Here is a 9,912-nt window from a genome sequence, read left to right on the forward strand (position 1 = left end):
TGTTGAGGATGAGAGGCCTAGGGAGCATATCAGGGAGTGAAACCGAGTAGATGAAGGAAACTAGGACCAAAGAGAAGTAGGGAATCTGAGGGGCAGGGAGTGCATGGTGTCTGGATGGGGAAGGGACTATGGGAATGGGAGAGGAAATCGCAGGCAACAACCTGAAAATTGCATGGGTGTAGTGGCTCTGGACTGACGGAGGTGGTGATCGAGAGGAAGAAGCTCTGAGAGCTGAGGGATAATGTTCTGAGTAATTGGATTGTGAGGTAATAGGAGACTACAACTCCAGCAATTTCATGAACTCTGTAGGGCTAGATTTCCAGCCCTGCTGTTTCTGGGCTGCAAGGGGAGACTACAGCCAAGTCCTTCACAGTTCCTAAACTGTGGAGTCTCTGGAGCAGGTATTACTGTAGTTTCAGGATCATGAAAGGGATAAGGGGAGGTGTGTGTTTGGGAAAGGTGGTCCATAGGACAGTCTTTCCCTTACCTGAGGTTGTCAGAACTCCCAACAAGGGCAATTTAACTATTTCACTCCAGGCGGTGTAAGGAATAAATCAACAGGAACACAGCAATTCAGTCTGATAAGATTCATGCAAGTAAGCATGCTCTAACTAACACTGCAGTTTTTAGATTTAAGCACACACAAACATAAGCAATAGGTTTAGAGCATCCCAGATATTCACCTAACATCTGGAATGGTATTGACTAATTAACAGCAGGTTTGCAGTTGCCTGTTGCTCACCCGCCAGGGAGAAGAGGTGTCAGGAAAAACATCTCAAGATGACTTCAGAGAACTGCTCCCAAGTACAATCTATTAGCTAATCTTCTGTAACACACACAGGCCATAATGATCCCTACTATATCATCACTTTTCTAACTTTCCATAAACTTAATATCAGAGATGTCTAGACTCAAAGTTTTCCAACTACCAAGGTTTTTAGTCCCACTTGTTTACTTGTTTGTCCCCTCCTGCTGTTCTGAGTAGCAGAAACTGTAGCTAGTTTTGACCTTGCTTCTAAAAGCCTGTCTCCAAATTAACCCTTAAGTATGTGGTGTTCTATTTCATTACTTCAGAGCGACTGAATGCACATAATATGGTTGCAATTAGCTTGATCACATTCTGGGGTATACACACCTCTCAAATCCAGGGCAACTGTCCATAAGACAGTCTTTCCTTAAGAGTTAGTCTGTATTATTATTATTATTATTGTTTGTTTGTTTGTTTATTTTTAATTGAGAATACATTATCTGATCTACATTATATTCACCAGCATATTAATTTTTCTGTTAGTATGGCATGCCGCCAGTTTTAACAGCACTTCACCCCTCACAGTAAGATCAGGACTTCTGGCCTCCTTGGGTTGTTCCGGATCATTCCATCAGTTGGTTATTGCAACTTCTATCTAGTTCGCTGTCAGAGAACACTTTTGCTTAGCTATAATCTATTTTTGAACCTGGTTAGGGCTGCCATTATCACCTCCCATCCAAAATATCACACTCATGAAAGACATTTTGCAACTAATAATTTGGTTCTTGCTAAAATGGAAAGCAAAATAACAGGTTAGAAAACCTAAATGTGTGTTTTAGTGCGAGGTATACTTTAGCCGTATTAATTTAATACAAATTAGTGAAAACATTATGATAATTCACTAGTATTTATTAGTGGCAAAAGAAAACCCCAGAAATGAGGCTAAAATAAAAGTGTATTTAAAAAATACAACAACTTGTCAAAATACAGAAAATTCTACATGTTGAAGGTATCTAGATTTGGATTATCCCTGCTAAAGTAAATAGATTGCATTCTGTCATGTCCATTTACTCATCTCTAAGACCTAATGGGCAGATTGCTTCGTTATGCGGATTAATAATACCTGTCATGGCTGTGTAGCTAACCATGCTGTGATGTCCATTGCTTACAACATATCACTGAAGTGCTGTTAACGAATATAACTAGGGCCCTACCAAATTCACGTCTATGAAAAACGTGTTACAGACAGTGAAATGTGGTCCCCCCTCTGCCCACCATGAAATCTCATCTTTTGTGTGCTTTTACCCTATACTGTACTGATTTCATGGGGAGATCAGCATTTCTAAAACTGGAGGTCTTGAGCCAAAAGAGTTACAGGAGGGTCGCAAGGTTTAGGGGAATCAAGTATTGGCACCCTTACTTCTTTGCTGCCTTTAGAGCTGGGCGGCTGGACATTGGTAGCTGTTGGCTGGATGCCTTGTCTGAAGGCAGCACCTCACCAGTGGTACCACAGAAGTAAAGGTATCAATACCATACATTGCCCCACCTTGATTCTGCGCTGCTACCTTCAGAGCTGGACAGCCAAAGAATGGCAGCTGCTGACTACGAGCCCAGCTCTGAAGGCTGCAACCACCCTCTACAATAACCTTGTGAGATGACCCCCCACCCCCTCCAGCTCCTTTTTGGATCAGGACCCCTACAATTACAACACCGTTAAATTTAAGATTTACAATATCTGAAATCATGAAATTCACAATTTTTAAAATCCTATGACTGTAAAATTGACCAAAATGGACCATGAATTTGGTAGGGCCCTAAACAGAACTGCACATTCTGCAGCATCTTACTGCAAAGTAAAATTGAGACTGGAGTGTAGAGGAAAGTATTTCAGACACTGGAGAAATCTACAGCTGCACTGATCTTTAAATGAAGGCTTTTATAATTTTAAATACATGTAAAATACTTTTTCACCTTCATGCTTGACTATTTAAATGTTAACTTGAAGAGGCTTCTTGTTTATGCTCCAATAACTGTGTCCTGGACTTATTAAACTCTGATGCAGAAGGCCTAAGTTAAAATTGATATCAGGTTAGCAGAGAACGCCTTCAAGTTGCTGTTATACTGCAACATGCTCACAGTGTTCTGGCTACTATAAATCATCCTGCTCATTCGGAGACATACATGGTGATACCAACTTCTGAATCCTACCACGCCAACACACGTTTGTTGCCCTTTAAGCAAGACTTACTCCTGCCCCCCCACCACTTTCCCTCGTAGTCCTCTTTCCCTGTCCCTTCTCATTCCATTTAAATGTTTAGATTTAATGAGAATTTGGAATAATGGGTCTCAGCCAGTCTGAGTACAGTATTTGCATATTTTATGATTACTGAGCTACACCATACAATGATAACGCAGATCATATGCTGAGTGCAGGTGAATGCACATCTGAAAAATAAGTGTATAGTTGCCGGTCAGCTACTATACAGCATCCCTGGACTTCAGATGATTCAGACAGACAATCTCATTTTAGTACAGTGATTGGTAGATAGAGAAAATAGTAATGGCATATTGATTTAATAATATTGTATTAAGCAATCAAATATAGATAGCTGCGTGCCTGTGTTGACTATTTTCACAGGTGACTAGTGACAGGGTCAACAAAATGATTAGATGCTGTCACTTTAGACTATGCTGAAGGGGTGGTATTTTTTTTTATGGCTTTATTCCTCAACTGTACATGTTTTAAAATTACAACTTTAGCTAAATGAAGACTTTTTTTGCTCTTTTACTTTGCTTAAAATGTATAATTTGTCATGATAGGCTTTGATCAACATCTGTACACTTTTAATATGTTGGCTATATTTACATTTCTTTGTATTGACTACAGCTGCATTTGTAGTCTTGTTTAGTTTTGAGATTTTCAAAGCAGCTTAGTTCAGAAATATTTTTTCCTAATAAATAATATGTTGTACTGTGAGTTTTTTCTTGGCTAATATAAGGCAATTCATTTGCTTATAACTATTTTTGTATTAAAATATTTATTTGTAAATATTTCTGATTTTACAGGTAGTGATTCAGTTCCGGATTTCTTTCGCATTATGAAACGACAGTTTACAGAGGCAGAATGGAGCGTAATCAAGTCCATGAATAATGAGTGGATTCAGCTAGATATGTTTTCTAGGCACTGGGTAATATATTTTTCTTTTTTAAAAACACAAAGTATAATCTCTCAGATAACACACTTTATCAAAGCAGTACATAATGTTATGATGTAAAACTTCATTAGCTGCACACACACATACAATTATCATTAGATTACATCCTTGGTGCCTCAGGATATCTGTAGGTGTGCCAAGATGGTCTGTACTGCAGCTGCAATTGTTAGGAAGGACTGTGGCTGGCCTTATGCATACATGAAAGTACGATGGAGAAGTTCCCTGGTTCACACATGCCAGAGAGGACACAATCCTAGCCCCTTGAGATAATTTCAGAATTGTAGGTCATTTGTATTATACATATGCATTACAGCACCATGGATTTGTACTGTTCCTACAGCTGAGTAAAAAACTGTCTGTGGGATGTGATTCTCTGCCGCTTAGTATATTACACCAACATAAATCTGAAATAATCTCTGACATGACTTGTCTAAGAATAGAATTTATTTGACCCACAGTGTTTCTGCTCAAGCAGATGACCTTTCAGTCTAGATTGAGTGATAGGCTACATGTAATTGTTGGTGTGTAGGTAACAGATTAGCCCATATAAAGAGCACAAATGTGGATTAAAACATATGTCATATTCTGCATTTTAGGCACTAAAGGAAAGCTTAATAAAGGCCATTGGGATTGGAATAGGCTTTAAACCACGCGCTGCAACAGGATTGAGATTTAATGTCTCCCCATTGCAGCTGGAAGTAGGGAAGGTTTACAAGGAGACAAAGATGTTGTTGGATGGAGACAACGGAGAGAAGGGTGGACTTTTGAGGTAAGAAATCTATCAACAATTTCTGTAATATAATATCTATCAAACATCTAGTGAGCAGGCTCCCTTACCTTATAACTGCTAGTGAGGAGACAATGCATGCTCTGCGTTTGCTGCCGACTGGATCACCGTGGGTGGGTTTCATGCTTCCTAAGAAGCTCAGCCAGACTAGCCAGCAACTGATTCCTTCCTTGCGTCTGGCACATATTTTCTGGCTGTCGTTGCTGACCTAGTCTACTTAACTGCTTCTATCGGAAAAAATGGGATGGCTCCCTGCAGCTCAGCTAAATCGCCCAGCGCTTCACGAGATGAGGCACATTAATACTCCAGGAACTAGCCGGCCGATGTGTTACTCCAAAAGATATACCTGTTCATAGAACAGATAGCTTAAGGGTTACATGCTTGTTCTTTCAACGCTGTAAAGAGGTTAACAAAGGGAAACCAAGACACCAATGACCAAGAGCGACCCAAATCAGAAACAGATTTTTCAAAGCTCAGGGAGGGAATGCTATTGTGGAGGTCTGAGCCTCTTTGTCTGTCTCATGGTACTATGAGAGTGCATCATCTATCTCCAGATTCTACATTGCTTCAGCTTTACCAAGTTTGGTGGATACAAAGATGATACCACACCCACATCAGAACCAAGGGAGTAACATGCAAGTTTACAAACTACACCAAGAGCCCCTGTTAAAGTAGACAGTTAGACTGGAGACAATAGCTCCTACCTGCGCAGATTAGCTATAGAACTACCACGAGGTAAAAGCAAGCCAAGATACGCAGCGCAACGTGTTATCACCAATCGGCCGCGGATGACACGGCGCCGAATCCCTGTGTAGAAGGACAAACGACCCCAAACGACCTATCTGCCTCGCACTGATTGATCGGCTACATAACTCGGCAAGCACCTAGAGTAGCAAGCACGCCCCACCGTCCCGAACGTAACATAATGGTGGGTAAACGAAATAACGAGATCACATAAAAAGATTACCGATCATGTAAAGATCACGTGAGAGATGAAAACACGCTAGATGTATAAGCACTAGAAACTGAATAATATCAAATATGCACTAATACCAACAGAATCGAAATAGCAAGGCACACCCGGCCTAAAAAGAAGGTAAAGAAGAAAAAAAACCAAATAGGCTTTATTGTTTTTTGTATTTACATGTGTGTGTTGCTGGAATGTTTTAAATTGTATTTCTTTTGAATAAGGCTGTTTATTCATATTTTTCTTTTAAGCAATTGACCCTGTATATTGTTATCTTTGATACAGGAGAGCATTTTTATGTCTTTTCTTTCTTTTTATATAAAGCTTTTCTTTTTTAAAACCTGTGTGGATCTCTTTTCTAAGTGAGGCTCTAGGGGATAGAATCCCTGTGCCAGGATTACAGTCTCTCTAGGGAAGACTGGGAGGGGAAAAGAAAGAGGGGGGAAGGTAAATTGCCCTCTCTGTTTTGTAATTCAAGGAGTTTAAGTACAGTAATCTTCCAGGATACCCACGCGGAGGGGAAGCCTGGGAGGAAGTAAAGAGAAGACAAGGGGAAGGGGTTATTTCCCTTGTGTAGACTCAGGGCATCTGGAGTCTGGGGTCCCCCAGGGAAGGTTTTGGGGAGACCAGAGTGAGCCAAACACTGGAAATTTGTGGCTGGTGGCAGCGCTATCAGATCCAAGCTGGTAATTAAGCTTGGAGGTTTCATGCAGGCACCCACATTTTGGACTCTAAGGTTCAGAATTAGGAATTATGCTTATGACAATACCCCTCTCCCAGATTTCTGCCCCAAAGGTGTGACACTTCTGGTTTGCAATTTAACTGTCTAGGGAATGCAATGTTTGTGAAGCAGTTAATGTACAGAGACACACTTTGTTCAGAGTTTAACACCTTTTTGCTCTTTTATACTTAGAGCACATGTGAGTACAGATCATACAAAATAATAAACACCTGAAATAACAATATCCCTCACTTTCTATCTCACCCTTCCTTTGTCAGTCCTTGGGCAACATCTGGGTTTTGGAAGGCAGGCAGGCTAGGTGTCGTCAGCTCATGCAAGCTGTTGTGTGCTAACTGGTCCCTCTCCTTCATGAAGTCCATTCCCAGCTTCAGTGACCTTGCTTTTTCCTTCTCCACTCTTCTTTCTGACCCCTGTTCCTGTACATTTCTTTATCTGAAACCCTTTCTGGTCACCCGGCCTCCTTTGTTCTACACCTGGTAAGTTTCCACTGCTCCTGTCTTCTGCTCTTCTTTCAAAGGAATCAAGTAAACTGATTTTTCTAAGGATGTAGCACATCCGCTGTCCCAGATGTGTTCACCTGAACAGGGTCACTTGCATTATGGCTGCACTGCAGCTGAGACATGGATCCCAAAACAAGCAGATAGCCTCACATTAGCTCTGAGTTAGCATTCTAAAAATAGCAATGTGGATATTGTAACAAGGCCAGCGGCTCGGGCTAGCTGCCTAAGTCCAAGCCCACCTGACCCTCTGGGTCTGAGCTCGGGTGTCCTAGCCTGAGTCACCACCCATGCTGCTATGTCCACACTGATATCTCTAGCCCACTAGCTAGAGAAGAGTTAGTGCAAGTCTGTCTACCCAGAATTGGAGGCATATTCCCAGCTAGAGCCCTGTCCAGGACTAGTGTAGAGCCCTGTAGTGGGACTGGGGTCCTGCAGGACCTGCTGCCATAATAGCAGAAGTAGTGGGAGTGAGATTAAAGAATAGTCCTGTGCAGGGCAGATATACCCTAAATCCCAAGCTCCTTCTATAGTATCTGTTTCATACACATTACAGGACTTGTCAGCCGTGCTGGACCCACATGTATGTAGGCACTCGTGACACAGTAGATTTTCATAATACAATTTCACAATATCAAATCAGAATTCTTAAGTTGTACAGATATAGCCTCAGTTTATCACAATAGTTATAAACAATCTGACTGTACATTATGGTTGTGTTAGAGTTCAGTTTGAACTGGAGTTTTAAACCTGATTGAAAACATAAAGATCAAAACACTAGAATATAAACTTTGAGCACTAATAGAATTTGTCATGGTGGTTTGAGGAAAAATGAATAGATACAGAGAAAAACAAACAACAACTATTTTTGGTGATCCGCTCCGCTCCCCTCCCTCTGCTTGAGCAAGAGAAACAGAATTCTTCATCAGATACCCTGTTAGCCTCGTGAAAAACTCCCTGTGCTGAGTGGGAGACCAGAAGTTCATATCTCACTTCTTATAACACCTGAACTGTTTCCATTTTGAAGACATTACCTGCAGCTTTGTAAATCACGTGTGCGGGTGGAGTTTGCTTTAAACAGACAACTTCTGATATACATCTGTTTTAAAATTAATTATATATAACAAGAATGAATGTACCAGCATAATTTTAAGCCTTGTGGGGTACCAGCTGGCCTCTTTGTATTCCTGACATGCAGAAAACTGTTTTTGTGCATTTTTAATGACATTTAGGCTTGCACTTTTTAAAAACTCTCCTTTTGCCAATCTGTACCTACTGTATAGAGTGTCCTGGTTTCCAGAGGGTCATTATGTCAGGGATTCATAGTAATCTGAGCTTTATATAAATAGGAAAAATCTTTGAAAAGATTGTGACCAATTTTGCAGTATATTTACTTCCATGGTAGATCTAACAATATGGAACTACTGTTCTGCAGTAATTTGCTTTTCATTATTGTACCACTATATGACTGTTGTTTTGTAACTATTGCCAGTAGGTGTGTCTGTCTGGGGATCTTTCCTTTTCCCTTAACTCATCCCAACAGTATAGCCTTTCAGATAGGTGGGGGCAGGCGTTATTTTTCAATTTCTATTAGTCTTTTCAGTCCCATTAATCCAGTTAATAATCAGCATTAATTAAAATTAGATTGAAGGAATAGTTAGTTTCAGCTACCAATTGCCAGCCTAAAATTAAGCACTGCTTTTCCGTTGTTTTTTCTTCTCTCTTGCATTTTTCATACTTCCTAAATGACATCTTGTTTTTGCCAGCCTGTCCCATTCTCTCCTCAGCTCCTTTCTTTCTTGCATTTTGTGCTCCATTTCTTTATAGGTCTAGGTCTCACTTTTTTTTTTGACTATGGTAGACTTGACTAATTATTTGTTGTCCTCAATGAAAACTCTTAAAATAACCTCTTTACTGATAACCTGTTGTATGGACTTGTGAGAAGTCTAGTGTGGTGGTCAAATCATTCAAGTAAAAGTCACCTGGCAGATGGCATATCTGTGTGATTTGTGGCCTCTGTTGTGCTGTTAAACTGAATCAACATCCTCTGGCAAATGAAAAGATATTTGTTAGGGAAATTACAGCTTAGTTTATTTTCTCTTACAGGAGATATATCTGGGAAAGCAAGGCTTGTTACAGTCTGGTTATTCTCATGGTATGGGTGTTCTTTATTTAGTCCATTTTTATATCAGGTATAATTTATCAAAAATACAGAAGAAAAAGAAAGTTTGTTAATTTTTTTTTGTTTTATTTAAATTATGTATTCTCTTTGGTAATACCTATCATAAAAAGCTACTTGGGAGCTTAAAGTCAAGAATAAGTGGAGATTTCTGTTTCTCTTGACCTTTTTCTATGAGTAGAAAAGAGCTTTCTTGACTGAAATATCCATTGCCTCATGCAGAGAAGGATCTTCCCTTTCATCTTGAAATACATAATATATAGTCTGACCTACAAGTTGAAACTCACCTGGAGACACTGGACCTAACTGTTGCCTTGTGTCAAACCTTCCATATCTGAGCAATGTCAGAGAAGATAGCAAAAAGCTGCCTTCAGATTCACCTTAGTGAAGCCAATATCCTAGCCTGACATAAGCTGGATTCAGGGCATGGAATGGAAATCGAACTAGTGGCGCAAATGGATGATTCATAACAAGAATGAATGTACCAGATTTCTTGCTGTTGATGGATAAAGGGCAGACATTCATTCTAATTCTGCTGGACTTCTCTGCAGCTTTCAAGGTGAATAAAAAGCAATACCTTTTTTGAAAATTTTTGATTTTGTTGTTTAAATTTTCTCTTTTGGTTTAAAACAAAATCTGAGTTTAACATGAAGTATGTTAAGACCTAAACTACTACTTATAATCTCATAAAACATTTAAATCAGGCCTGCACAACTCATAAAGCGGCGAGGGCCATATTACTCCAAAGAAAACAGCTGAAGGCCGATCCCCCCCCCC

The 9,912-nt window shown here is 40.0% G+C and overlaps 1 long non-coding RNA gene across 1 annotated transcript; it reads left to right on the top strand.

Annotated features, from left to right (window-relative positions):
- Nucleotides 1–3,808: 3,808 nt before the first annotated feature.
- LOC142046069 (uncharacterized) lies at nucleotides 3,809–9,756 on the top strand. Its single transcript, XR_012654980.1, has 3 exons — nucleotides 3,809–3,936; nucleotides 4,656–4,732; nucleotides 9,317–9,756. It is a non-coding gene; the product is annotated as an uncharacterized LOC142046069 (long non-coding RNA).
- The last annotated feature ends 156 nt before the right edge of the window (nucleotides 9,757–9,912 follow it).

This window comes from Chelonoidis abingdonii, unplaced genomic scaffold (genome assembly GCF_003597395.2).
Source record: "Chelonoidis abingdonii isolate Lonesome George unplaced genomic scaffold, CheloAbing_2.0 scaffold1264, whole genome shotgun sequence".
Classification (NCBI taxonomy): Eukaryota; Metazoa; Chordata; order Testudines; family Testudinidae; genus Chelonoidis; species Chelonoidis abingdonii.